Below are 27,896 nucleotides of genomic sequence, written 5' to 3' on the forward strand. Positions count from 1 at the left end.
GAGAGAGAGAGAGAGAGAGAGAGCATGAGCAGGGGAGGAGCAGAAAGAGAGGGAGACACAGAATCCGAAGCAGGCTTCAGGCTCTGAGCTGCCAGCACAGAGCCTGACTTGGGACTCAAACTCACGAGCGGTCAAACTCACGAGCATGAGATCATGACCTGAGCCAAAGTTGGACGCTTAACCAACAGCCACCCAGGTGACCCTATAATTTTTTTATTTCTTGCTCTACTTTGACTGCCTAATGGAAAAAAAATTGATTATTCTTGTCTTTCATACTCATCTTTGTATTTCTGATTCTACTCCCACAACCTCTTGCCTAAACTATTGCAACAGACTGAACATTTCAGTATCCCTATTGGAACTCTCTTCCTGTCCCAATCCATCCTACTTAACACTGCCAAATCAATATTTCTAATGCAGGTGGCTTACCATTGTTTGCAGCATTAAATTTAAGTACTTAATATAGTATTCAAGGTTGTCTCCAATAAGGTCATAAACTACCTTTTCAGCCATATCTCCCACTATTTTCTACATATGCCATATATACTAGCCATAGTAGATTACATTCATTCATTGATTGATTAATTCATTCAAACAGGTATTTAATGCTCTTACAGGACTATACAGGTATATTAACACTTGAGTTCTATGGGTTTTACTGTCATAAAATGAACAACTCATGATTCTTTTTTTTTAAGTTTCTTTATTTATTTTGAGAGAGAGTGTGTGTGCACTGACAAGAGAGGAACAGAAAAAGAGGGAGAGAGAGAGAGAATCCCAAGCAAGAGAGGGAGAGAGAGAGAATCCCAAGCAGGCTCTGTGCTGTCAGCACAGAACCCAACACAGAGCTTCATCTCACAAACCGTGAGATCATGACCTGAGGGGAAATCAAGAGTTGGGCACTTAACTGACCTAGCCACCCAGGCACCTTAGATTCTGGTTAGGGAGCGTACAAGCTGCCTCAAGCTGTTCTTCAAATATACCCAGACCTTTTCAGCTTCTGCTTCTCAGCATATGTCTTCTCTCCACTGAAGATGCCATTTTTTCAGGGCACCTAGGTGGCTCAGTCGGTTGAGTGACCGACTTTGGCTCAGGTCATGATCTCACAGTTCGTGAGTTCCAGCCCTGCGTCGGGCTCTGTGCTGACAGCTCAGAGCCTGGAGCCTGCTTCAGATTCTGTGTCTCCGTCTCTCTCTGCCCCTTCCCCGCTCATGCTCTCTCTCTGTCTCTCAAAAATGAATAAACGTTAAAAAAATTTTTTTTTAAATGATGCCATTTTTTCTAGTTCCTCCAACACAGCCACCTTTGCCTTTCAAAATCCTACACACTTTTCAAAGTCTGCTTCAGATGTCACCTTTCATGAAGCCTTTTCTGAGGTCCTCAGTTAATTATGTTTCCATAGTTATATTGCTTTTATGGCACTTGTTATATCCCATATATTTGTCTTAACCCTTCCAAGGTGATCAGTAGAATACTTGGTCCATTCATCTATGTTGCCCTTGTAGCACTTCACATAATGTCTCGTATAATGGTAGGCATACTATTAACTAAAATAATTAAATTAAAGATCTCATATTAGTGGAAATCTAGCTGCGCCAATTAGAACAATTTGGGGAAAGATCAATTTGAGTAACAAAAAAATGCTTTATTATGTAATTCAATCTAGTGTTCTTAGTTTAAAACACCACAGAATAAAGTAAACAGGTTTCTCTATAGTATAATGATCTTTAAGATTTTACTTTGATGAACAGCAAATTTTATTTGTGATCAGTATAACAGTTGTTTAGTTTGTTTTTAGGCTCTCAAGTAGTTTCTTTAAGTCAGAGTTTTTCAAACTGTACTCTGAAGAAACATATGAGGTAGTTCTGTTGAGATGCCTTGGCTACTGCTGGGTGCCTCCTTGGCCCCAAAGAGTAGGCCTTCGTTTATTTTTTACTCTGTGGGGCTTCCTCACAAGATTCTATTTAAGAAATAACTCTTCTGTTGAAAAATTTAAAATAATTGCTAAGGATATGTAAATACTGCTGTTTTACCATTTTAATATTTTCTAAGATCTTACATAAAAGATATTTTTCTTGCCCCCTTATTCTTTTATTACCACAAATGTCAAATCAGTAGTCAATAGGAGTATGAAACTTATTTTTTTATATTAAATATAATTTATTGTCTAATTAGTTTCCATATGAGTATGAAACTTCAAGTCGTTAAGCAAATGCTAGGTAATGGACTTTGAGTATGACAAGTAAATTGTTCATCCTCTGAATGTTCTGCATTTTACTGTGGATTTTTGAGGAGTTGTCACTGGAATTGGTATACAAATTCTTAGGTAGGCTGAAGAATTTTCTAGACCATGGCTTCTTCACTTTTAAGGTACATAAGATTCTGATTCAGTAGGTTTGGGTGGGGGCTTGAGAATCTTCATTTCTAAGAAGCAGCTGGAATGTGGGTCCTCTGCGGACCACACTTTTAGTAGCAAGGAGCTAGATGACCTTCCAAATCCCATGACTACATTTTAGGATTGTATCCTTTGCCCCTTTGCCTGAGTGAAAGTAGGTTTTCAGCATTGCCATAAATATTTGTCTCAACTGGCTGTTTCCCTATGGTCGTCTTCATATTTTGTCATTTTAATAGAAATTTCTGGGTTTTTTAAGGAAATACTTTGTGTGTGGATTAATGATTGTTCTGTGATTATGTGTTTCTTTGCTTAAAATCATCCTTCATGGTTTTTAAAATAGTCTGGAGAACTCTTCGACTATCAGTAGCAACTTTCAGACAGTTTAAATTATAAGGAATATTCAGTTTACTTTTACAACAGATATTGAAGGATATTGTTTGAGGTTAGATATTAAGGTACTACAAAAATAATAACAGAGAACTTAATTTTGTTTGACTAAGGCTGTTTTAATTGGTATAAGTATTGCTATTTTTAAAAGTTGTTATTATCATGAATTAGTAGCAATTATATGCCACAGCAGGTTAGTCTGTTCATTTTATTTGTAGCACACATGAATTGAAAAACCTAATTGTATAAACAGTCAACCAATAGGACAGTCATTTAGTTAAATAGCTTATACTAAAAAAAAAATAAATAAATTAATTATGAGGGACATTAGTGCTTTTTTAAAAAAGATATATAATATCAAGTACTTTCATAGTCTTTTGGGCCTTTACAGAAATATGTAATAACTAAATCATAAATTAAAATAATAAATTTTTAAGAAAATTGTCAGAATTATTTACTTTTGATTAATGGAAATTGTTGATTAACTTTGTAGACCAGGACAGCAGAGCATTTTTGGGGAGAAAAATTATGATTTTAATCTAAAAGCATTAGAATAATTTGCATGTTGATAGTTATTCTATCAGCCCCACATTATTTCACTTAATAACTCTCTGTAGTAGAAATTGCTGGAGGATTTATATTATTACAAAAATGACTTCAAAATATATTCTTTTTTAAATTTCTTATTACATAAACAAGCACTAATATTGCTCTAAAAATTGTTATGTGGAATTTTATGTCAAGTCTTGATAAAAGTTTTTTTCAGATCTGATCCAACTATTTTGTATAGAAATAAACCTCCTTTGTTTCTTCTGGTAGCATCCATTGATTTTTTTTTTCGTAAGGTACATTAATAGTGCTGATAGAAGCAGAACAATTGGCATTTACATTAAAAATAAATGTGATGAATAAAAAGCATTACACTATGATATTATAGTCTTGATTTTGCTTTACCAAAGTTCCAAAATCTAAAGGACAAAAATACTGACAAGGTCAAGAAGAAAATGAAAGAAAGAACAAACGATGCAAAAAGAAAATGACACTGAGGTCTTGGTTTAATACATATGTATTCCAGGTTGATGGTTGATTTCATTAGCAAATCTCATTGTTATGCAATGTCTGTTCTTCTGCAGCAAAATGAATATTGTATTCTCACTGGCTCTGCGTGTATCTATTATGTGGCAATAAATGAAAAAATATATATTTGTAGCTTCCTTTGGTTTCTTCTTTCCAGTTTGCTTTTTAGGAAAAGAGAAAATTGGATTATATTCTTTCTTTTGTTGTTTAGTTGGTTTGAAAGCTTTTCGATTTATTTTAGACATATGTTTTCTACTTTTGTTCTTTGAGGTAAACAATTATAAGGCGGTTAATATTGTGACCATTTTAATTATCCTATAACTTTTTAAATGACTAGAATATAATCTTGATTGATTTAAGCTGCTAATTGACATGAGCTTCTTAAGCATATGCTTTCTAACATTTTTAAATGTTAGAAGTGCTTTTTATTATCGCAAGAAAAATGTTAAGCAAGTGTACACATTATGCCAAATGTAAATACCGCTACCTTTTGCAATAGCGAAAATTGAACATTGAGATTATCTATATACTTAGATTGAATTTTCATAAAAGAGGAAATTCAGATATAACACATTTTAGTGGCTACACATTGAAAAAGTTCATTTAATAAGGGAGTAGGCTGCCTAACTCTTTGGGTTATGTATATGAGTTCAAATATGGACCAAACTATATTAGACACAGTTGTTATTTAATTTTGGTCATTTTTAGGTCTGACAGTTTTATCAAATCTGTTTGATTTTTGGCAGTGTTCTCAAAAGTTGTTCTTACAACTAAAATTCCTTAGACCATCTTGAAAGTAGAAAAGCCTAAGGTTTGATTTAATATGGGTTGACTGTGTACACCATTTAGAAATTACCTATATAGTAGGGGCGCCTGGGTGGCGCAGTCGGTTAAGCGTCCGACTTCAGCCAGGTCACGATCTCGCGGTCCGTGAGTTCGAGCCCCGCGTCAGGCTCTGGGCTGATGGCTCGGAGCCTGGAGCCTGTTTCTGATTCTGTGTCTCCCTCTCTCTCTGCCCCTCCCCTGTTCATGCTCTGTCTCTCTCTGTCCCAAAAATAAATAAAAAACGTTGAAAAAAAATTAAAAAAAAAAAAAAAAAAGAAATTACCTATATAGTAAAAAATGGCCTCTGGCTTATCTGATGCAATCTTAATAAATATTTTGGTCATGTTGGACAAACATGAGCTGTAATAAATATGTACAGCAGTTTATTAATGCGTAAGTTAATTTGTACTTAAGGTGTTTGCATCTTATGATTCACAGTCAGTAATATAGAATAAGGAATTTCCAAATTTAGTAAGGGAGATTCCTAAAATAATTAGAGAATAATATAGAGCTAAATCAAGTAGAGAAAGAAGGTTTCATGGGACCAAATAGTCAGGCTGTGAGAGAGGAGAATGATGAAAGTGATAAGGTCTAAGCTGATAATGAGGTGGAAAAGCAATGGGAAACAGAACATAAATTTGGCATCTTGGGAAGACTGAGAAGCAACCAACTCAGTTGTAATGGAAGATGTGATTTGGCACATGTGAAAATCAGATTGTAACATTGTTAAATTTTAGTGGTGTTCAGTCCAGATATGTGGTATTTTGAGATACTACCATTGCCAACTTTGTTTTTCTTGTATAATAAAATGAGAGATAGGAATTCTGTTTGTATTAATTTCACTACTGTCTTCCATTCCTCCCCCAACCAAGAATATTAAAAGCAAATGCTGTAAAAGCACTCAAAAATCATGCTCTAAAATGAATCTAAACTGGTGCAGACTGAATGACAACTTAGGAATCTAGAAACCCTAAGTCAGATTTCTTTACCCTAGTTGGAAATACCAAACTAAGGAGCAATAAAAGTCATCATAGATTGGGCTCTCAGGCTGTTGGATTGAGCAGGATTATGGAAAGTCACTAACAAAGAAGAGAGGAACTATTGTAAGTAAAAAAAAAGAGAAGTTCCCTTTTAAGTATCTAGATTTACCTAACTACCAGTGTCTTCCCTTGTCTGATGTGGAACCACAGTTAGAGCTTGCATGCCCTGTTTTTACTTGCTCATCCAGCAAAACAACCTGAATTTAGAAAATAAAGTATGAATTTGGAACATGAGAGTAGACTGTGAATTTAACAAGAGATCCTTGGGGATGGTTAGTGTTTGTTTAAAAAAAAAAGAAAACAGATTAGACAAATTACAGAAGCTTTCCTAGCAAGATGGCTTATTTTCTGGGTAACTTCTCATTGTGTTATGACCTCAGCTTGTGCTAAGGAAATGTTAAAAGAAACTTTCATATGAAGTTTGTTATTTAATTTCTGTAAAGATGCTGTGGGAAAAAATTTCGAATTGTCCAGTGTTACTTTATTAAAAAGTATAAAAGAAATTTCTCTCAATTCGGAGTGCTAGGAAAAGCCTTGGTGCTGGTTTGTAACACATCTTACAGAGAATTAAAATTTTGTAATTTGATCTCATTTCCCACTTTACTTCCATAGCTAGGTAGCTCAGAGCTGAACCACCCACATCTTAGAATTGTGTAAGGCAACTGTGATAGGTGTTTCTGTGTTTCAAGTTTACCTTGTGTTTCATCTTCCTTCCTCTTATTTTTCCCTTTATTCATGTTAATTTATATTTTGAAAGCATCTGTTCTACTCATATTTCTGTAAGTCACATTAAATTATTTTGGAATAAAATGGGATATAAATAACCAATAAAAGCTTATTTATTGCCAGCAGAAGACAAGCAAATAAAAGCAGGAACCTTTCTCCCTGGTGTCCCCTCCCCTGTCTCCTCTTTTCTTTCTGTATAAATTTCTTAAGTCATGGATGACTAATCTCCTGTGTGGTTTCTTAGACTTGCCAGGGGGGCAGGGGAATCCTTTCTGAAGCTTTTTGCCTGTACAGGGCTACCAGGTATAGCTCATTGTGCTAAGTGTGCCTACACAAGAGTGCCTGACTTGAGAGAAACAAGTAAGGCTGAAATACATCCTAGAGGAGGAAAGGGTGCCTTTTTCTCATATGTGAGCTCAGAGGGGTCTTTTTCTAGCTCACAGAGGACCACATATATTACCCTGGTTTTTGCCCCAGCCCTTTCAGCTGAATTGTAAATTCTTAATACCAAAACTTGCTGCTTGTTGGTAAAAGCCATCTTGAATGAAACAAAATTTCAAATTTATCTTCGTTACCTTTATATTTTTATTTCATTGTCCTCTAAATTTGACTTATTATAGAAAGCTAAGATAGTCGTGGATCTTTGAAATAACTGAACTGATAATTTTCTAATTTAAACTTTACTTTTGTTTTGGTATATGAATCACAGTCAAAGCTACATATTTAATTATGAATTATATATTAAATTTTCTATAAAGGGAATAAGTAAGGGCTTTGTTTTGTTTTTCAGGTAACTGTAGAATATTTGAATTATTTCATTTGACCAAGAAATTCAGCTGGACTTGTTAACTCCTTAGTCATAGTTTTCTGAAAATTTGCTGTCTATTTCATGTGTCATTGTAGTAAAGGTGGTGATTAGCGACTTGTGTTAATGTTTAATATTGAATACACACTCCTTTCCAATGACACATATTGTTTGTAAATGAGACCCATTCTGAGTTTCTGTACTCTCAGCACAATTTTCTATACTTGGGTGTTCTGTTATTAATTTATTTTGTTTTCTATTTCAGTACATAAGAATTTTATTTGCAAATAGAGTAAATATGATTTAAATAATATAATTTAATGCCGTGATATGATTATATTGTTGTAAAAGGGTCATTAAGAGCTTTTTGCCTTAAAATCAAAGCAGTCTATGTTCTAAGTAGTTAGGAAATAGATGCATGCATGGCCTTGGTATAAATAGAATTAAGATAAATGCAATTTTGTAGATTAAGAAAAAAATCGCCTAAATATTTTTAAAGTAGTGAATTAGTTTATCACGTTGACAGAGTATGTGTTTGTTTTATACCCTTAGGTAATTTAAACCAACCCTCGTTCACCTATACTAGAAATTTCAGACAGGGAAAAAAAACAGCAGTTTTGGGGGGAAAAAAACTAGGGACAAGAAAACTTAGTCTTCAAGCTAACAATATTTTTTTGAGATGCTCACAGATAAATATTTTCAGTTTTGTTTTCTTTTTGAAATATGAATTTTAAAGGATGCTGGGAATAGCTTCGAGTTGTGTAAACTTTTTGATTCAGATAATTGAGATAGTTTTTTTTCAAAGACTGCCACATAAATTATAAAGTAATATTTTTGTAGGAGCTTGTCCTGATAAAAATAGGTTTATGCTTTGACTAAAATTTAATTATAACTCAGAAACTTCTTTTATCTACTTTCTTGAAGCAGTTGAAATTTAAAGACTTTTCTTTATATTTAGCAGGTGTTTGAACAGTTATTCTTAGTTGTTGTTTTTTTTAATATACCTTGTTAGCATTGCCTTGTCTTTTACAATTTACTTGCCAGAAGTAATTTTCAAAACCTACTTAAACAGATTCATTTTCAAGCATTCCTTATTATAAACTGTGCCTGTGCATGTCAGGAATAAACCCTCCTTAGAAAAAGGAAGAAGGAACTCTTTATTGTCTGTTTTGACGTTAATAAAATTAAGAAAAGAGCGATTACTTGAGACATCCACCTTACCTGGCTTAGTTTTGTCACGTGAGCATTCACGTTTACTGGTGATCTAAGTGCTCCACCTGCCTTTCAGTTTGTTTACCAGGAAATCAAGATGTGTAAACTGCAGGAAGTACTATTTGACCCTCTCCGACAGTATCTCATTACAATAATTGCTAATCTCTGAATAAGACAGCCATGTTTTGTGAGTAACTGAGGGAGAGAGGTTGTGTTAGGTAGATTTTAGGTGTTTCAACAAATAGAGCATTGTAAATGCTTACTTGGATTATGTTTTCATGATAGCTTTTGATTAAAAGACATGTGGTGACCTTTGGGGTCAGCAAAGCTAGGACACAATAGTAGGTATTCTTTCATTCCTTTTAACTGAAAAATACCACGGCTTGTTGTTTTGGAGTGCTGTCACTGCTCTGAATCGAAAGGATAATGGCTACTTCCTGATTAAACCCACTCTCCACAGTAAGCTGTTAATGTTATACTGTATGTCTTTTTCTCTTGTAAATGCAGTAGTATTTGGTGTTTTCTTTACTTTTTAGCATTGTCTTTTCATAGATATATGTGTTATAAATATATCCTGAAGTTTAAGTTTACAATTAGAGTTGAAACTAGTGTTTTAAGTTTGGAGAATTGTTTTTTAAATGAAGAGTATTTCTGTGTGGTCTCATATACTCATTGTAGATTTTGGCTCAAGAAATTGGTTTTTTAAAAAGACATTGAAGTGATAAATTATACTCGACTGCCACTTTCTTGGCTCTCTAAGGAAAAATTTAAAAACAACTTATGTGGTAAATCAGGTTTTTTCAGGGAATATTTGGATAAATTAATTTTACTTTTGTTTACTAGATTTCATAAATCTGTTTACATTTGTCATAATTATTGTTGATAATTGTTTTAATTATTAAATTATTGTTTTTAGATTAGTTAAGAGATCCTTGTGATGTAAAAACAATATTAAGTACTCAGAATATAAGAAGGGAATAATGAGCTTCTTAGTTTTAATCCTAAAGCTGGCAGTCACTCCATCTGTGTTCTTGGGACAATCATCTAAACTGCTTACCTCAGTTTTCTTGTCTACTGCCCATATGAGTGTTTAGTAAAATGTGTATGTTTGTTTATTTCTTTGTGTCAGTACAAAGTATAAAGAAAATTAGTTTTCACAAGTGTTTTATAAAATGGAGAACTGACTCTGGAGATAGAGTAGGAAAACATTTAGGAGTCACAGTAGGCAGGGAAATAATAGAAAAATTATTTCTATTATAAAACTAGAAACATTTTTATTATAAAATAAGAGAAAATAAGGTTTAAAATAAACACCATAAAATTGGTCTTTTAATTTGGACTGAATTGTTAGTTTTGCTCAGTTCTTAATATAACATTACCAAAAGATTATATTTATTGTTGGATACATGACTAAAATGAGAAGTGAAAACCTTGGAGGTGATTTAGTAAAGAGTCACAAATGTACTTAAATCTTTTTCTCAAAAGTCTCATATCTGGAAATGAGATTATTCAGAGTAGAAGGAAGAATGTGCATATATATTAAAGGCCTATAAGCATAGTTTATCTAAATAGTAAGATATTTGATTAGAAAAAAAATTTTTTAATGTTAATTTATTTTCAAGAGAGAGAGAGAGACAGAGACAGAGCATGAGCAGGGGAGGGACAGAGAGAGAGGGAGACACGGAATTAGAAGCAGGCTCCAGGCTCCGAACTGTCAGCACAGAGCCCAATGCAGGACTCGAACCCATGAACCATGAGATCATGACCTGAGCTGACGGCAGCTGCTTAACTGACTGAGCCAACCAGGCACCCCAAGTTGTTTTATTTTTAAACTCTAGTAGTAGGTATCCTGGCCATTTAAAAGAAAACATTATGAAATTATTAAACATTAAAGGCAATTATTGAATATAGTTTAGAACCTAACATCTAGAAATACTTAAAAATATTCTGGGATAATATAAATGTAATTCTACTTTTGTTGAGTTAATGTATTTTCTTTTCCAAAATGCTTATCAAAATTATTTTAGGCAACTCAATAATTTTTAATATATATTATTGGTGCTTTCTAGGAGATTCTAAAGATTATATTTAGTGAATATTTTAGCTTAGTCAAGTTATTGAAATAGGACTTATAATAGTTCCTCTATTTAATTTGTAATAACAAGTAATAGATTTCAATTATTGACTGCTTAATATGTACCAATCACTGAGCTAATTCTGTTGTAGGAGATAGAAACATTTACCTTTACTCTTTTAGAGTTCTTTTTGTCTGGGCCTGAAAATTAAATGGACTCAAAATAGATCAACAGGACAAAAGCATACACATGTATTTAATAAAAGTTTTGTGTGACATGGGAGACTGCATAAGAAATGATGACCCAAAGAAATGGCAAAACCTACTTGTTTTATATGAAGTTGAACAAAGAGAGGCAATTGTGGAAAAGTGACTAACCTATGTGCAGAGGCCAAAGGGAGAGAATAATTATTTTTAACAAAGTCTGTTTGTGTAGGATTAATTTAGTCTCAACTTTTTGTCCTTGATGATAAGAGTGCTACTTTCCTTCTGGTATAGGAAGGACATCTTTCATACAAGAATTTCAGTTTTTGCTTTTAAGAAAAAGAAGGAAGGTCATCTGCTTTCCTTAAATTTACTGTTTTTCAAGAGCCTTTAACTCAAAATGTCAATATGCTAGTGTTGCATGTTCTGAACTCCTTCACTATTACCTGTATTTTATATTCATGATAATCACTTGAGGTTTAGATACCATCATTACTCCTATTTGTACTGGTAAGGAAATAGTGGTAGGGAATTTAAATAATTTCAACAGTGTTCCTTAGCCAGTAAGGGCCAGATTCAGACCAAAGACAGTAACAGAATCCAGAATCCAGAACTCAGTCTTCGGTGTCATGCCTTTAAGCATTGTGTTTATATTTTGGAGATAATAAGGTGCTTACACCTTGATTTAGATAGTTTTTTTTTTCCCATCAATTTATTAAATAATGCAGAGTACTTACTAAGTGTCAGGCACTATAAGGAAGTACTAGCAACAATAATGGAAAACAAAATAAAATTCTTTGTTTCAAGAAACAGTTTAGTTGAAGCGGCAGAAAATTAACAGGCTATTACATATTACAGTACAATGTGATAACATATAATACTAGTCAGTGCAGGATGCAGGCAACACAAGAAGTATCTAATGTATTCTTTTTTTTTTCTTAATAGTTGTTTATTTTTGAGAGAGAGAGTGTGCGAGAGTTGGGGGAGGGGCAGAGAGCAAGGGATACAGAGGATCTTGCTGCGGGTCTCAAACTGACAAACTGTGAGATCATGACCTGAGCTGAAGTTGGATGCTTAACTGACTGAGCCATCCAGGCATCCCTCTAATGTATTCCTTTATTCACATATTTAATTTGCATTTGGTGTGCTGCTGTTCTAGGTACATGGGATATATCAGTAAATAAAACTTTCAAAGCTCTCTGTTCTTGTGGAACATATAGTGGGGTAGATAGAAACAATAAGCATGATAAATAAAGTGTATAGCATGTTTCAAGGTGACAAGTGTTATGGAAGATAGAAAAAGTAGAGCAGAATAAGGCTTTGGTGGTGATGGGTAGCAGAGGCTGAAGAGGGATTTACAGAGAAGGTGATATTTAACCAAAAACCAAGGAATTGGTTAGCTATGTGGAAATCTTTAGGAAGAGCCTTCCAGGTAGAGGGCTTGAGGCAGAAATATATGTCAATTGTTCAGAGTAATGAACAGAAACCATTGTGATTAGAGCAGAGTGAGAGGGGAAGGAGAGTAGGTAATGGGTAGAAGGGTCATTTCATATAGGACTTTACAGACCACTACAACGACTTTGAGGAGCCATTGCAGGGCTATCAGTAAATCTGTTTTATATTTTTAAAGGATCACTCCAGTTGCTGTTTTGAGACTAGTGGCATTGACCACTAGTTAGAAGGCTAATAGAATAATCTGACTGAAGTTGGTAGCAAATTCTGGATGTTTTTAAGGTACAAGCAAAAAGGTCTTTCAGTGGATTGGGTGTGGGATATGAGAAAAAGAAGACAAATGACTCTAAGGTTTTTGGCTGAGCAACTTAGAAGGATGGTGTTGCCATTGGCTGTGAGATGGGGAAGGTATTCAGATGGAACAAGTCTGGGATAGAGATGGGCATTCAGGACTTCGGTTTGGGATGTGATAGATTTTTAAGTGTCTGGAAGATATGCAAGTAGAGATTGTGGGAAGGCTTTCCAGAAGAGATACTATCTAAACTGAGGCTAAAGAATGAATTGGACTTACCTGGTCAAAGAGGTGCCTTATGATGAGATTTGAGAGCATTCTTCATACACTTAAATGAATCTTGGCATTTTCTACTTTATGTATTTACAAACTCCAGAGTAACATCTAAAAAGTTATAATGTTTGGGACGCCTGGGTGGCTCAGTCAGTTAAGTGTCTGACTTTGGTTAAGTGTCTGACTTTGGCTCAGGTCACTATCTCCCAGTTCAGGAGTTCGAGCCCCGCATCGGGCTCTGTGCTGTCAGCTTAGAGCCTGGAACCTGCTTTGGATTCTGTATCTCCCTTTCTCTCTGCCCCTCCCCCACTATCGCGCGCATGCTCTCTCTCTCTCCCAAAAATAAACATTAAAAAAATTTAAAAAGTTATAATATTTTGGAAAGCAATAAAATTGTTTATTTCAAAGAACAATTTATTCTGGATAGTTAAATTTTCAAAGTATTTCAGTGGCTACTATATTAGTCAGTTGTACTGGGTGCTATTACATATGTTAATTCTCAGTATAGTGCCATAAAATAAATATTATCCCACTTTACACTTGGAGAAACTGAGTCTGAGGGAGATTGTAATTGCCTGAGGTCGTTGATATATTAAGTGATGGGTCTGGGTTCAAATCTAAATCTTTAGATTCTATTGCCTATGCTCATTTTAAAAAAGTCTGATATATTAAACTTCAAACATTTGTTTAAGGTTTCATGGAGTTGTCTTTTTTTGTTACCCTGTATTGTAACATAGGGATACCCTTGGGACATAAGGCTTATAGATTCTCCATCATAGAATTAAAGCCATTTGTTGATGCTGTTTTGGGGGGTTTGTTTTGTTTTGTTTTTCTTTTTAATTTCTGCACGACTTTCATACAATTACCTACTACTGACACTCCCTCTACCCTCAGCCCTGTCCCCCTGTGTAGTGCTTAATACACGCTTAGAAAAATTACAGCTGCTATCATTATCATCTTTATCCCTCTTTCTAATATGCTGTGACCTTGAAATCACAATCCAAGTTTGTTGGAGTCATGTGTAAATTATAAAACCTCAGAGATTAAGGGCATGAGGACTTTTTAATTAATATAGAATGAGTTTAACTCATGTATTTTATCTGATGGAAACCTATTTTTGTTTCCTTCCCTTTATTGGCTGTTTTATGGGGAAGTGATTTGATAAATAGCTGTGTTTCTGACTGGAAAAGCAATATTCTCTGAGATGTCAGTGGATATTTTCACTGTAAAAGTGAATATAAGTCATTCTACTTCAGTAAAGAATAGAAACATACTTGTTCATTGGAACAGATTTACTTTTGAGGTACTGATGCTATACTTTAAAAGCTTAAACATTTGCCTTTAGATCAAAATATAATTTATATAATTTATGATATGTTTTTAAAAGCACACTTAAGAGAAGGTCATTCAGACATTCTGTAGAAAAGAAATATTTTAACAAAAGCATTTTGCACATTTTTAAAAGTACCAATTAAAAACTCCACTGTGGATTAAAATAGTCTGTATGCCTAACAGGTTATTTTAAGCATATACTAAAGACATATGTAGGAAATTTACCTAGTCTTTATATTTCTGTTCTATAACTATATGACTTTATTCCAAGTGCACTGTTTCATATATATCTCAAATTTATATGCTATTTTTCAAAGGAACAAGAAAAAAAAAGATATTTATCCTTCCTATTTCTTTTTCTAAAGTCTACCTTCTTTTTCATTTTATACCCCAAAATACTTATGTATAATTTAAGACTGCTATAATTGTTTTTTAATTTTTTTCTCATTTATTTATTTTTTGAGAGGCAGAGAGAGAGAGAGAGAGAGAGAGACAGACAGCACGAGTGGGGGAGGGAAAGAGAGAGGGAGACACAGAATCTGAAGCAGGCTCCAGGCTCTGTCAGTGCAGAGCCCGACATGGGGCTCAAAATCACAAACCATGAGATCATGACCTGAGCTGAAGTCGGCCACTTAACTGACTCAGCCACCCAGGTGCTCCAAGACTGCTGTAATCATTAAATGAGCTTTTTCAGTAAACAAAAATTTTGGTTGGCTGTTGCAACTTAATTATCTGTATAATCTCTTGTTTTAGTTAATTCTTTTCAGGATTAGAAGTATATATCCTAAACACATCTACTTAGGCATAAAAAATATTAGCATATATGTTAAATGTTTGTATATTCCTCACCTATTTTGTTTTATTTCTTATTTGTATAGTGTCTTTGGGGAAAAAGAAAAATGGTCAGTCAGAAAATTTTCTGGTGAAAGTATCCTATTGCCTATTTTTAATAATTGTACTGAACTAGGGGCGCCTGTGTGGCTCAGTCAGTTCAGCATCTGACTTCTGCCTCAGTCATAATCTCAGGTTTCATGGGTTTGAGCCCTGCATTGGGCTCTGTGTTGACAGCTCAGAGCCTGGAGCCTACTTCATATTCTGTGTCTCCCCCTCTCTCTGCCCCTCCCGCTCTTATTCTGTCTCTCTCTCTCTCTTTCTCTCTCAAAAATAAATAAAACATTAAAATAAATAATTACTACTGAACTAAATCTATTACATCCTTGATTAATTGTGGAGTGCCCAGCAAATGAGTATTCCAATCATATTTTTCTGAGACTGCTTTCTCTTAACATTTGTTATTGAAATTTTTACTCTCTATATTTGTGCAAATGTAGTATTATTTTTTTGAAGATTAGAAGATGGCAGAGAACTACTGGTCCTAATTTGACAATTTGAGCTACTACTAATCTTGTTTGGTAAACAAAGTACAAACAGATATGAAATATTGGTCTTGATTTGATAATATGAGCATCTAATCTTGTTCTATAAACAAAGCATAATCAAATCTTAAATGTATAACAGTAATTTTAAAACACCAGTGATGCCAAAAAGAGGATAGGATTAATTGCTAAGTAAGTAATATAAACAAGTGAAATATGATTTGAGAACAAGAGAAAGGTCACTAAAATGACCAAGGAAGTCTGGAAAAAAGGAAAAGGGACCTGAACTTCAAGCATTGAAGAAAGACTTCAAACATTAATTTTATAACATATTTCCTGAGATATTTCACATACTGCAATTTACTATTTATCCATTTAGGGTGTATAATCCAATGATTTGCGATATTCAGTAGTACTAAGTTTTTTAAGTTGTGGAAAAATATATAACATAAAAGTTGCCATTTTAAACATTTTTAAGCGTACAATTCATTGGCATTTACGTTTACAATGTTGTCTGACAGTCACTGCTTTATTTTCAAAACTTTTTCATTACCCAAATGGAAACTCTGTAACCATTAAGCACTAATTGATTCTCCATTTCCCCCTTTCCCCAACCCCTGGTAATCTTGAATCTACTTTCTGTCCCCATCAATTTGTCTGTTCTAGATGTTTCCTGTAAGTCAAGTCATATAATATCTGTCCTTTTGTGTCAGGTTTCTTTCACTTAGTATAATGTGCCAAGATTCATCTGTGTTATATCATGTATCAGAACCTCATTACTCTTTAGGGCTCAGTAATATCCCATTATCTATCTATCGCATATATGACATACGTATGTATGTATATATTTATGTATATATCACATTTATCCATTCATCTTTTGATGGATGTTTAAATGTACAAATATCTGTTCAGTACTCTGCTTTCAGTTATTTTCAGGGTATATATGTACCTTGGAATGAAATTGCTAGGTCATGTGGTAATTTGATGTTTAGCTTTTTGAGGAATCTGTTGTCTGCAGTGACTGCATCAAGCATTAATTTTTATTCTATCATACTATATAAAGAGGGGCATCTGGGTGGCTCAGTTGGTTGAGCCTCTGACTTCAGCCCAGGTCATGATCTCATGGTTTGTGGGTTCAAGCCCCACATCGGGCTTCCACTGACAGCATGGAGCCTACTTCAGACTCTCTGTCTCCCTCTCTCTACCCCTCCCTGCTCATGCTCTCTCTCTCTCAAAAATAAATAAACATTAAAAATAACCTTTTAGGGGCGCCTGGGTGGCGCAGTCGGTTAAGCGTCCGACTTCAGCCAGGTCACGATCTCGCGGTCCGTGAGTTCGAGCCCCGCGTCAGGCTCTGGGCTGATGGCTCGGAGCCTGGAGCCTGTTTCCGATTCTGTGTCTGCCTCTCTCTCTGCCCCTCCCCCGTTCATGCTCTGTCTCTCTCTGTCCCAAAAATAAATAAACGTTGAAAAAAAAATTTAAAAAAAAAAAAATAACCTTTTATTATGCTATAGAGTATGTAAAAGATTAGACTGAATACTGGCTTCAGCACATAACATATGCTTTTCTTAAAAGGAAAAGAAAAGAAATGTGTATGTGTAAAAAGCCACCTCTTAAAGTGAATTTTAATAATTAAGCCTACTGGTAATGTAACTTCAGTGTAATTCTGCCCAAGGCTAAGATATTTTTTAGTTGCCTTTTCACACTATAAAGTAAAATCCCACTTAATTATATCTAACTGGAAAATACTCCCAATACATTCTTTTTAGTCATTTTATATTTATTTATTTCAGTTATATTAACATTTTATGCCTTTAAGTATTGAGAGAGACGACTGGTTTTTGAGATGACTTGTGAAAGTATAAATTCTAGAATTCAGTGTGAGTTAGTAGAACAGTGTTTACCTTTTTTAGATCAGTGAGGAGCCACTAAAGCCAAAAGACAGACTTATTTCACTGGCTTGATAAGGTCATATAACTGAGGAAATGGGAAGGGGTATTGGAATAGGGAAACTTTTTGACCTAATTGCAAACTTCCCTAGGAAGTATGTATAATAAAATAAGCACATAAACAATAATGAATTACTTGTGTATTCAATATGGTAATAGTAATAACAGATATAATTGGTCACCCTAATAAGAATATTGTTTAGGACTTTAGAGAAGTCATTTCTGGAAATAAAAGGAAGAGCAATCAGAAGGTTCCTTTAAATTTCTTATCAAAGGGTGTACATGAGACTATTTGATGAATAGGGAATTTGAAATAGCCAGCAATTTTGAGAAAATTGACACAGGAGAACTCACAGAATCTTCTTTTTCCCTTGTTCAAACCTCTGAGGAAAGTTGCCTTAGTAGTGATTTGAGCCTAGAGTCTTTCCACAATTAAATAGGAACTGAGAACGAGATTATAGAGTCTCTAAGTCATCAATAAAAGTTAAACTTAGAGATAGCTTTTGGGAGAAAAGTTTCCATTTGGTTAAAACCAAAAAGACAATACTTAAGTGAACACAGAATTGTGGTAGACTTAAATACTTTGAATAAGCTAGTGAAAATTAAATAATTAGATAAAATATTTTAAGTGTTCTTATTGTGGCATTGTCAAAATGGTAAGAAAGTAAAGAATTTAAAATGATCAAAAACTAAGTGAAACAGAAAATTTAAAGAGGAGGATTAGAAGACGCTATTGTTAAACTTTCCATAGTATTCAAAGTAGTCCACAGATTCAGTACAATCGCTATCAAAATCTCAACAGCACTTTTTACAGAAATACAAAAAACAATTCTAAAATTAGTGTGGAACCGTAAAAGATCACAGATAGCTAAATCAATCTGTAGAAAGAAAAACAAAGATGGAAGCTTCGCACTTCCTGATTTTGAAATATATTATAAAGACATAGTAATCAAAACAGTATAGTACTGGATTGACAGACATATAGACCAATGAAATAAAATAGAGAGCCCAGAAATAAATCTATGCATATATAGTCAAGTAATCTTTGAAAAGAGTGCCAAGAATACACAGTAAGGAAAAACTAGTCTGTTCAATAAGTGGTAATGGAAAAACTGCATATCGACATGCAAAAGAATGAAATTGGACAACATACATGAAATATACTACACACAAAAATCAACTCAAAATAGATTAAAGACCTCAATGTAAGATGTGAAAGTGTGAAACTCCCTAAATAAAACTGAGTGGGAAAGCTTCGTGACATTGGTTTCAGCAATGATTTTCATGGATATGACATCAAAAGCATAGGCAACAAAAACAAAAATAAATGAGACTACATCAAGCTATGAATTTTCTGCACAGCAAAGGAAATAGTCAACAGAGTGGAAAAGCAATGTATGGAATGGGAGAAAATACTTGTAAACTATATATCTGAAAATAGGTTAGTCTTTGAAATATACAGTTGACCCTTGAACGACACAGGTTGAACTGTGTGGGTCCATTTTCACATGGATTTTTTTTTCAATAAATACAGTACAACATTGTAAATGTATTTTTTCTTCCTGATGGTTTTCTTCATAGTATTTTCTGTAGTTTTTTTGTAAGACTACAATATATATAATACATATACCATACATATGGTATATGAATTACCATACTTCAGAATTACCAAGGTATTTTCTTCAATAATAGCTAATAGAAATGTACATCATTACTCTCTGAAAGCTGTTCTAAGTCTTTAAGTAGGATCGGTTTGTTGTAATCTGTTTATTAATCATTCCTTAGACATGATATTGAAGGTGAACCTTGTGGACATCCGGTATCCAATGTGGCATATTACAACTCTGAGAATGCAGAGTTGGGATGGTGGGTCCATTTTTAGGTCCAGTTCTGCTTTCATCATGCTGCCTTCCTCTGTGCAGGGGTGAGGTGGAGCCTCAAATAGTGATAGATCATTGTAGGGGCTACCTGGTAAGGGATTTCTGGCTCGGTGGAGGGCTTTACTCAGGTAGTCACATGTCCTCATAGAAACTTTTTTGGAGGTATAGCAGTCGTATTTTCCCTTCTGGCTCTCAGTATACCTACTGCATATGTAAACCTTGGTTTCAACAATCTACTTATAGTAGCCCTTATAAGAGTTCTTTGGGAAGAGGCAGAAGACTCCTGGAAAGTACAGATCTTTGGTTCAGATTGCTCTGTCCTTGTTATGACAAGAGGATGACAGAGTTCTCACACCTGCCGTTATTACCAACCACCTTGAATGCTATGAGTTTGGAGTGATAGATGAAAGGAAATGTGTAGGCCATGCTGGCTAGCATTTTTCCACTTCAGGAATTGAAAATTGATAAGTAGCTTGTTTAGTTATGGACAAGTGTGTTTATGAAGACTTATTTTAAAGTTATTTCTATGTTAAAATTTTTATAGGAAATAGAGGGTTTTTTCTATATCTTAAGTTTCTTTTTCATTCTTTTAAACTGACAATTGGTGATAAATATTAAAGCGGAATTCCTCATCTATAAAATTAAAATAATACCAAAACTACCTACTTCAAGATTTGTTCTTAGGGTAAAATGAGAATATGTGTGCAGTGGTTTTTTGTTTGGTTTGGCTTGGCTTTTCCAAATTACCAAGTTACATATAAATTTTAATGATTATCATGCACTTTGATTCAAAGCCTTTTATTAAGATCTTATATTCTAGATTATAAGGATTTAAAGATGATAAACAATAGTCCATGCTTTCACAAGGATCTCACCATTTAGTAGGAAACATGATATCAAAACAAAATTGTTGCACAGTACAGTGTTATAAGTACTTTAATTAGTAAGTATATAAGAGCAACAAGAAAGGAGTACCTGTGACTTCTTCAGTGAATCAGACTGGCTTCCCAGACTAAGTAATTAATGAGATGAGACCTAGAATATGTATAGGAGTTTGGCAGGGATAAAGGAAGGACATGTGAGGAACAGTGAACATCATATACCAGATACATGGCATGGATGCAGGGGAGACGTGGGCATATTTGGGAATGGCAAGATGTTTGGCCACTGAGTGTATGAGAGGAGAGTGAGACCAGAGAGGAAGTCCGAAGCCTCATTAAGAAGAGCTTCTTGTGCCAAACAGAGGACCTGGGATTTTACCATACATATGATTCAGAGATACTGAAAGAGTTTTAAGTAGGGGAGTAGTAGGATCAGGTTTTTGTATTAAAATGATTACTATTTTTTTTGGTAGGATTACTGTGGCTGTGTAGAGAAGGATTGGGGAAGAGAGAAACAGATCTCTTAAAGAAGTCTATAACAGTATTTTCAGTAAGAACTGATTTAGGATTGTACTAAAATGATAGTAGGAATAGAAAGAAGGTATTTAGGAAGCAGGATCAGCAGAAGAGAGTGAAAAGTTTATGTGGTTTAGAATCTCAGGCTTATTTTTCTTTATTAAATCCCTCTATTATAAAAATCTAGCTAGTCACATGACCATTGGAATGAAGTTGTACAACAAGTCTGGTAAGTACTTAGAAACTTAATAATGTTGGATAAACCTGTTCAGTTTCTAAACTGAGTTAATATAGAGTTAGCAAGTTTATATATATGTACACACACACACACACACACACACACACACACACACACACACAGATGAGAAATTGACTAAATGGTGAGCTCCTGAGAGAATTTGATACATGAAAGGTCATTCTAGGGACAATTCTACATTCAGTCTTAGATACAGACACTGAAATTGAAAATACTAACTTTAAAATTTCAGTAGAGAATGCATTATGTCAAATAGCATCTTATCAACATGAGACCCAAATAGTCTCTTTTTTTTAATAACCAGCTTTATGGACATATAATTCACATACCATACAATTCATCTATCTAAAGTATACAGTTCAGCTTTTAGTGTATTCAGAGTTGTGCAACCATTATCACAATCAGCTAAAACATTTTTATCATCCCAAAAAGAAACTCAGTACTCTTTAACAGTAATTCCTCATTCTCCTCTAACCTTCCCACAGTCCAAGGCAACCACTAATCTACATTCTGTCTCTACATATTTGCCTTTTCCAGACATTTCGTATTAATGGAATCATGCATTATGTGGTCATTTGTGACTGGCTTCTTTCACTTTGCATGTTTTCAAGGTTCTTCCATGTTGTAGCATGTATCAATATTTCATTCCTTTTTATTGCTGAATAATATTTCATTGTGTGGGTCTACTGCATTTTATTTATCTGTTTATCAGTTGATAGTCACTTGGATTATTTCCACATTCATACACAAGTTTTTATGTGGACATATGTTTTCATTTCTCTTGGGTATATACTTAGGAAAAGAGTTGCTGGGTCATATGGTAACTCTGTGTTAGCCTTTTGAGAACCCAAGTGTTCTTAACTTTTGAACATTTGAAGTGGAATATTTAGATAACCATTTAAAGCACAGTTTTGTAGTCCAAATAACTATATATGGTTCTATCATTAGATTGCATTTATTTTAGTAATCAGTGAGCTATTTCAAAAGAATACTTAATTTTATCATTTCAATGCTCACTTTTAGAGTGATTTTATTATTGAGTTGACACTTTGTTTTAACTCTGCAGAAAAAAGTCTCGTAGTTACATTCATTATATCACTATATTTAACTGTTCAGTAATATTTTCATGTATTTAGCACAGGTCATGTTGAGACATGTTTGAGATGTATACTTAAGGCCTTTTATTATGAAGGTAGGCAGTTATATTCTCTCTGAGCAGTATTTTGAAGGGTCTTGATTCTTCAAATACAAACTTGGAGTATTAATTAATATTTGGACCTGTTGGTACAGTAAGAAATGTAAGAATTATATGCAATACTGAAAATAATAAAAAAAAATTAAGAGGAAAAGGGAAGATACCTATTTGAGAAGATATTAGTACATAATTTGACTGAATTTTGTAGTTAAGAAAATGGTGAAGGGAATTATTGTAACTACTTATGAATCTCTTGACATTATCTGTGTCATAAAAGAAAAATTTGATCCCTCAATTACTGAGAAAAGGGAGTTATAGTCTGAGCAAATTAATTTTTTTGAATAATGAAAGTTATAACATTCTTGGGAAATCCTTAGGTATTCTTAGGAAAAAGCAGTTTTACTCTTTGGTTATCTAAAAACTAGAGGCGTCTGGATGGCTCAGTTGATTAACCCTCTGACTTTTGATTTTGGCTGAGGTCATGATCTCACGGTCTGTGCTTCGAGCTCTGCATCAGGCTCTGCAGTGTCACAATTCTTGGCGTTCTCTCGCTCTCCCTCTGCCCCTCCCATGCTTTCTCCCTCTCTCTCTCAAAATAAATAAACAACAATAACAAAAAACTAAACTGAAAATGTTATTGTCACCAAAACCCGAAACTTTAAATTATACTATTATCCATAGGTAAAGTAATAATAACACTGTTTGAGGGCCATGTAGACAGGGGATACCCAATATATTTCAACATCTATTCAGGTTTACCTGTGAAAGAAATGTGCTTAGAAGTGAAAATGCTCTTGACGGTTTTCACATAGTTTTGTTCACATTTAATTTATGAAAGAAATAGTATTAAGTTTTAATCAACTTTTCCCCCACTCTTGTATATTTAGTTTGAAGAAAATAAAGATATTTTCTTCTGAATTTTGGCCAAACACAGAAGAACAAAAGACCTAGCAGGAAGTGTGCTAGGCACTCTCTTTACAATAAGTCTTTGAAGTAGGTGTAATTAATCCCATTTTACTGATTCAGAAACTAAGACTCAACAGACATAATGGCTATGTTTTGAATAATACAGTGAATTTATAACATAAATACAGAGCAGTAACAAGTCAATATAATTAGCAGCTTCCTGGGTAGAAGCTAAAGTGCTCTGTACTTCAAAGATGGGAAGTTGTGACCTAGGGTTAGTCAGAGACAGCTTTATGGATAAAATGTCTCTTGGGCCTATATTTGAAAGAGCACAGCATTTGGATTGTTGGAAAGGAAAAACAGATTATGTCTCAGTGGTATAAGTAGGATGAACAAGGATGAGAAAAGACAAGACTAAACGTGACATTTGTTAGGAGGTTTTCTGCCAGTGTCTTTTGGTTGCAAGTAACAATAACCCACTAAAACTCATTAGAAGGATGGGTATTTAGAAGGCAAGAGAGGAGCATCTGGGTGGCTCAGTTGGTTAAGCATCTGACTTTAGCTCAGGTCATGATCTCACGTTCATGAGTTCAAGCCCCGTGTTGGGCTCTGTGCTGACAGCTCAGAACCTGGAGCCTGCTTCAGATTCTGTGCCTCCTTCTCTGTCTGCCCCTCCCCCGCTCACAGTCTGTCTGTCTGTTTGTCTCTCTCTCTCAAAAATAAATAAACATTAAAAAAAAATTTAGAAGGCGAGAGAGAAGTCATAGGGAATACAAGAAAAACAAAAAGGCAGGTCTAAAGAAAAGAACCTGAGATTGGCAATATTTTCATTTTCTCTCTCACAGTACCACTTCGCTTCTCTGTATATCTGCTCTCCCAACATTTTTTCCAACCAACTTTTCTTTAGTTTGTATGTTCTTAGGGCTTCATGATTTCCCACTCAGCAACAACTTCTGTTTTTATTAGTTAAAATGTCCATATCAAAGATAATCTGATTAAATCATAGAATCTTTTAGAGGCAGCTAACACATGTCATAGGTTTCTGGCTAGCCATTGTCTCCTCCAGGTCATTTCTGGTTCAGACAGCTTTGACCATGGGAGTGGGGTCTTGAGGCCCACTGTTGAGGGTTAAGGATTATATCAGTAGCAAGAAGTCTTATTTGGTGAATTAAATGTTTTTATATGGGAGAAGCATGAGAAAAGCACAATGCGACATGGACCTTCCTACTTCCTGGATGGGAGTGAAGGCTAGAATTTTACTTTCATGAAGACTGTCATCATTTAAAAATTACTTCAAGGCAAAGATCTTTTTTTTTCTTCCTGGTAGGCTAGTCTACCAGTGATGTCACATCTCTTCAAATTCCTAGTCTCCTTTCAACCTCCTTACCCCTCCCAGCCCCTAGCTCTTCTTTCTGACTCTTCCTCGTTTCTGGTCCTAAAGATGAGGAAAGATTGGATAGAAATCTTCAGTTATTTCAGGGTTAAGAGAGAACAACAATAAGACGCACCTTAGTGCCCAACACAGGTTTAAGACTTAGACGTTATATGTGAGGAGGTGGATTTTAAAAAAAAAATTTCTCCTGTATTTTTAAAATACTTTCTGAATTTAGTAAAGTGAACATATACATTTCTGTTTACTACAAAAAATTCTTTAAACTTTGTAGTAATTTACAGGGGTGCCTGGGTGGTTTAGTCATTTAAGTATCTCAACTCTTGATTTGGGCTCAGGTCATGGTCTCACAGTGGTAGGATCCAGCTCTGAGTTGTTGGGCTCTGCACTGGGAATGGAGCCTGCTTAAGATTCTCTCTCTTTCTCCCTCTGCCCTGTCCTTGCTTGCACATGTGTATGCACACGCTCTCTTAAAAAAATAAAAAAATAAAAAAATTTGTAGCAATTTAGATTTGTGTTAAGTTGTGGCAAGAACAGGATGAAATGAAAAAAATTGAGAGAAAATTAAAAAATGAAAATTATTAGATGATGAACTTCTGTAAGGCAAAGACTGTAACTTATCTATATCACAAATGTAATCATTAAAGAATAATTAAAATTATGTAATGTCTCATGTATTATAAAACAATATAAATCTGTCCTTACATTCTAAGATGGGAATTTGTTTTCAGACGCATTTTAGTTTTTCATACTAGATGTTTTTATATATTTGACTAGGAGAAAATGTGTAACTTTTAATATAGATATCCCTAATCATTAACAAAGTAAAGAATGAATGTAATATCTTTCCAATGTATATAAAACTTATTTTCTACTTTGTTTTTGCTCATTTACATATATGTCTCCCCAAAAGGCCACTCAATTTCCTAAATGAATACTATTTTCCAATACCTGGTATCACCATGACTGTCACTTAGCTCAACTTCCTTAGCAAGGAAAAATCTGTTTAACTCAGTTTTGATCAAGTTTTCACCATTGCTCCAGTCTACTAAACTATGAACCCTTGAGATAGACTACTTAACCTACTTGACTTATTCATTATATCCCAAACACCTAGCATGCTTCATGGTTTAATAAATGTCTTCTGAAAGGTTGAACATATTATGTTTTCATACATGGTTAAACTTTGTATAATTGGTGTCCTTATAGCGTCTGAGTGAAAGAACTTTGATCTATCTTTAATTAGCTGAATATTCAAAATTAAGAATCTAACATTTACGTGCCATCCCAGGTGCCCAACTAATATAATGTCCCATATTTCTTTGTCATAGATTGGAAAGTTAGGAGTACAGGTCCCTGAGTTCTAGAGGAATTCTAAGAATTTTGTACAACTGCTCTTACTTTAGTGGACTGTGTGCAAAAAGCATGAATTCTGCTAGTGTAGCAGTATACACAATCATGTGTTTGTGTGTGTGTGCACACGTGTGTGTGTAAGAGTAGTAGTCCTAGTAGTAGTAGTAGTAATCATTCCAGTATAGCAGGTAGTATGGTTAGGTTTTTTTTTGTTTTTGTTTTTAATAATAGTGCCTACCTCAGAGGGTTGTTTGTATTTTTTTTTTTTTTAGTTTTTATTTAATTATGTTTGAGAATGAGAGAGAAAGGGAACAGGGGAGGGGCAGAGAGAAAGGGACAGAAAGAGAATATCAAGAAGGCTCCATATTGTCAGTGCACAGACCAATGCAGGGCTCGAACCCACAAACCATGAGCCAAAACCAAGAGTCATATGCTTAACGGACTGAGCCACCCAGGCATCCCGGGATAGGAATTATAAAATCCTTCTGTGCTTCCCCATAAAAAATATACATTACTGGGAAACCAAGGAGATCAAAAAAGGATATCTTGTTTTTTATGACATTGACATGTTGATTTCATGACCTTCCAATAAATGAGTCACAGTTTTGAAATTTTTCTGTAACTGGGACTAAAGAATTCAGTATCATAGAAGTGACTTAAAATTTTAGGGTTCAAGGGTGCCTGAGTGGCTCAGTTGGTTAAGTGTCCAACCCGATTTCGGCTCAAGGTCATGATCTTGTGGGTCGTGGGTTCAAGTCCCACACTGGGCGCTGCTCTGACAGTTCTTTGTCACTTCTATGTCCTTTGTAAAAGGACAAAGCCTTGGGATACCAAGACTTTAGCTTTTTTTTCACCCTTGAAATACCTATAGAGAGAGTGTTGTCAGCATTAGTAGAGGGTCAAAGGGAAACCTATGCAAAGAAATTCTGTATCTACTCCTGTTTTCTGAAGCCACCCTTTTTTTCCTCCTATTAAATTCTAACTAAATGCATTGAGAACGTATAGTAAGTTTATGTATATGGTCTCTTCTGATAACAGTACCTGAACCTATAATATTGCAAATAGAGCAGAATTTGTGATTTGTGCTAGGGATATTTTGATGGAAATGTTAAGAAGAAACACAAGTTATAACAATAGAGTTATTTGAGATTACCTCCTAAATGAATAGTGCAAGCTTTTAAGTGAATAGTTTACAAATAGCTAACCTCCACCTTAAACAATCTACAAATGATTTTAATGATATTCCCATTATTTTGGTAATGGTAAATATACTCTGTGAAGCAGTCATGAGAGCATGATAATAGTTTCAATTTCTTCATGAAGGTAACTGCTGTCCTAGATAACTTCTTACACATCAGCCTTCCTTAAAAAAAACTTTAATAGGGTAGTATCTGCCCTAAAGCTGCCAACTCATGCTTTAACAGTTTTAACAGCTCAAATTACTCAATATGAAGCAGGCTACCTCACTAAGCAAGAAAATTTCAATGTCTGAGAGAAGAGTATTATTTAGACCCGTGCTATACAATAGAACTTTTGTAATGATAATGTGATAGCTGTTGAACACTTGAATTTTGGCTAGTGTGACTTTTAAATTTTATTTAATTTTAATTAATTTAAATTTAATTATCTGCATGTTGTTGGTTAATAGCCACCCTATAGGACTGTGCAGATTTAGACATTGCTTTTGATACATTGGTCTTTGGTTCATCAAAATTGCTTGCTGTCTAGTTGAATGCTATCCTTAAAAATTGGAATGAAATGTAATGAAAAGACTTGACTTTTTAAAAATGTAGTTGAAGATGTAACCACACAGAGAAGAACTATTTTTTAAATATTGTAATTTGGCTGTATATCCTTAGCGGACTACATGCTAAAGACCAAATTAATTGTGTTTTCAGTAACCATATTCTTGTGTTAGTGTTCATTTTGTTATTGAGGTTACTGTTTGTATATTGTGTCATAAATTACATGAATAATTCTCTGCTGCATACTGAAAGTGTCAAGAACTGATATTTGGTACAAGGACTGAGAATTTTTGGCAAGTGAAAAGAACTACAGAAGTAAAAATGGATATGGTATGATAAAAATCCTGTACTC

The 27,896-nt window shown here is 34.3% G+C and overlaps 1 protein-coding gene across 17 annotated transcripts in view; it reads left to right on the plus strand.

The window, feature by feature from the left end:
- The window catches only part of BAZ2B (bromodomain adjacent to zinc finger domain 2B), a 328,851-nt gene that overhangs the window by 124,216 nt on the left and 176,739 nt on the right, over positions 1–27,896 (plus strand). The window contains exon 1 of one of the 17 annotated variants that reach the window (XM_047083188.1): positions 7,530–8,926. The exons of the other annotated variants lie outside the window; for them this stretch is intronic. The gene's annotated coding sequence lies outside the window, so the exon portion shown is untranslated. Of the gene's footprint in view, positions 1–7,529; positions 8,927–27,896 lie in introns of those variants that run through there. 17 annotated transcript variants of the gene reach the window in all.

This window comes from Lynx rufus, unplaced genomic scaffold (assembly GCF_022079265.1).
Source record: "Lynx rufus isolate CCGP_SWC_20201006 ecotype Redwood Valley unplaced genomic scaffold, mLynRuf1.p SCAF_2, whole genome shotgun sequence".
Taxonomy (NCBI): domain Eukaryota; kingdom Metazoa; phylum Chordata; class Mammalia; order Carnivora; family Felidae; genus Lynx; species Lynx rufus.